The sequence below is a fragment of the Vicia villosa genome, linkage group LG3 (assembly GCF_029867415.1).
Source record: "Vicia villosa cultivar HV-30 ecotype Madison, WI linkage group LG3, Vvil1.0, whole genome shotgun sequence".
Lineage (NCBI taxonomy): Eukaryota > Viridiplantae > Streptophyta > Magnoliopsida > Fabales > Fabaceae > Vicia > Vicia villosa.
In genome coordinates this window covers 153,341,904-153,344,913 of record NC_081182.1, presented here as the reverse complement: position 1 = coordinate 153,344,913, position 3,010 = coordinate 153,341,904, and positions in this window count along the sequence as shown.

Genomic DNA, 3,010 nt, shown 5'->3' with positions numbered 1-3,010 from the left:
GCCAGGTTAGAGTCTATTCGTCTATTAATTTCTTTTGCCACTCAGCATAACATCACTCTCTATCAGATGGATGTTAAGAGTGCCTTCTTAAATGGTTATATAGATGAAGAAGTTTATGTCCATCAACCTCCTGGTTTTGAAGACTCTATGTCTCCGAATCATGTGTTTAAACTAAAGAAATCATTATATGGATTGAAGCAAGCTCCCAGAGCTTGGTATGAACGCTTAAGTTCTTTCCTTCTAGATAATGGTTTCACTAGAGGAAAAGTGGACACTACTCTCTTTTGTAAAACCTTTGAAAAGGATATTTTAATCTGTCAAATATATGTAGATGATATTATTTTTGGAACATCTAATGCTACACTTGGAAAGGAGTTTGCTAAGTCTATGCAGGCTGAGTTTGAAATGAGCATGATGGGAGAACTCAAGTATTTCCTTGGAATACAAATAAATCAAACATCAGAAGGAACATATGTTCACCAAACCAAGTATGTGAAGGAACTTCTGAAGAAGTTTAATCTTCTGGACTGCAAAGAAGCCAAAACTCCTATGCATCCAACATGCATCCTAGGTAAGGATGAGGTAAGTAAGAAGGTAGATCAGAAGTTATACAGAGGTATGATTGGATCTCTTCTATATTTGACTGCTTCTAGACCTGACATTCTGTTCAGTGTTTGTTTGTGTGCTAGATTCCAATCAGATCCTAGAGAATCTCATTTAACTGCTGTTAAGAGAATTCTAAGGTATCTGAAAGGTACTACTAATGTTGGTTTAGTTTACAGAAAATCTAAAGAATACAACTTAGTAGGATTCTGTGATGCTGATTATGCTGGAGACAGAATTGAAAGAAAAAGTACTTCAGGAAGTTGCCAATTTCTTGGAAGTCATTTGATCTCTTGGTATAGCAAGAAGCAAGCAACTATTGCTCTATCAACAACAGAAGCAGAATATGTCGCTGCTGCTGGCTGTAGTACACAGATGCTCTGGATGAAGAGTCAGTTAGAAGATTATCAGATATTTGAGAGTAACATTCCTATATTCTGTGATAATACTTCTGCTATATGTTTATCTAAGAATCCTATTCTTCATTCAAAAGCTAAACATATTGAGATTAAACATCATTTCATAAGGGACTATGTTCAGAAGGGTGTTATATCTTTAAACTTTGTTGATACAGACCATCAATGGGCTGATATCTTTACAAAACCCCTGGCTGAAGATAGGTTTAAGTTCATTCTGAAGAACATCAGTATGGATTTATGCCCAGAATGAGAAGATGAGAAGTTCTTATGTATGAGTAACTTCTGAAATGAACATGGCATCAGAAGAACATGAGATGCTGACCAAGATCTTGTCAAGACTAGGGCCATCTTAGATTGAGTCTGTGTTGTTTCTTTCTTCTCGTTGCATCTGTCTTTGTGCATCTGATCTTTCTTATCTTCATGTACTTCTGTACCTGCTGGTTGAACTTCAATGAAATCATCTTCTTCCTTCGTGTGTTTCGTTTTGTTTGTCTCTGAATCTTTTTTGCTTTTTGATGATATGACAAAAAGGGGGAGAAGATAAATGATAAATGATTTGATTTAATCAGTTGCTTTTACTAACAAGAACTGCAAGTTCTATATGGTTTAAGTGTTTTGCAGGTACAGAGAAGTGAAGTGAATCTTCAGAAGCAAACACTAGAAGCAAAACCATAAGAAGCGTTATTCTGTAAAAGGAATAAGCTCTTGGAAACTGAAGCAAGCTGAGTGCTGTCAAGCTTCAGGAATCAGAAGCACGATCAGAAGCACTGATAATAGAATTTGAATATCATTGTCTATCCTGTTCTGACAAAATTCTATTTGCTCTGATACATATAATGTTATGGCTCTGATACATTATTTCAGCCTATATGGCTCTGATACATATAATGTGTTCAAACATACATTTTATGTTCTAACTCGTTCATGCTGACTTTTGTCGTTTAGTTTTTGTTCTGTAACATTTCAGGATGTAGAGATGCTCTGATGATGCTCTGGTACATTCAACAATGTTCTGATACAAATCTAGCATGAAGTGATGATTGGTAGACATTCAAAGTTCTGAAGCTATCCGAGGGAAGCAGAAATCAGAAGATGTGAATGTTCTAAAAGATCCAGAAAACTCAAGTTCTGAAGCTGTCCTGAATGGAAGCAGAAATCAGAAGCTGTGAATGTTCTGAAGATCAAAGAAATTCAAGTTCTGAAGCTGTCCTGAATGGAAGCAGAAGTCAGAAGCTGTGAATGTTCTGAAGATCAAAGAAATTCAAGTTCTGAAGCTGTCCACGATGGAAGCAGGAATCAGAAGCTGTGAGTGTTCTAAGGATCTAAAGAAATTCAAGTTCTGAAGCTGTCCAATGGAAGCAGAAGTCAGAAGCTATGAATTCTCTGAAGGCAGAAGCTTATATGATCGTCTCTACCGAAATAATCAGGGAAGTCTTTTATCAAAGTTCTTCGAGTATTTATTTCAGGGGGAGATTATTTATCTCAGGGGGAGATTGTTAATCTCAGGGGGAGACATATTTATATGCTTATGCTATAGCTGTGTAATTTGTCTTTTGCCGTCTACTCTTTCTGATCGCAAATTCATATCATTTATATATGTTTTTGTCATCATCAAAAAGGGGGAGATTGTTAGAACAAGATTTGTTCTTATCAATTATCTTAGTTTTGATGATAACAATAATATGAATTTTGCTTAAGATAATATGGTACTCTAATTCAATGCAATTTCCCTTTCAGGAAATATATATAAAGAGTACGCATAATTCAGCGCTCAGAAGCTTTGTCTCAAAGGGTTCAGCATGCAACATCAGAACATGGTCTGGCAAGACATCAGAAGATGGTCGAAGCAGAATCAGAACATGGGTCTATGGAAGCATCAGAAGAACAAGAGATCAGAAGCACTGAAGCTCAGAAGATGGTATCACGCTCAGAAGCACTTCAAGGTCAGAAGATCAGAAGATGCTATGCACCAAGCTGTTTGACTCTGA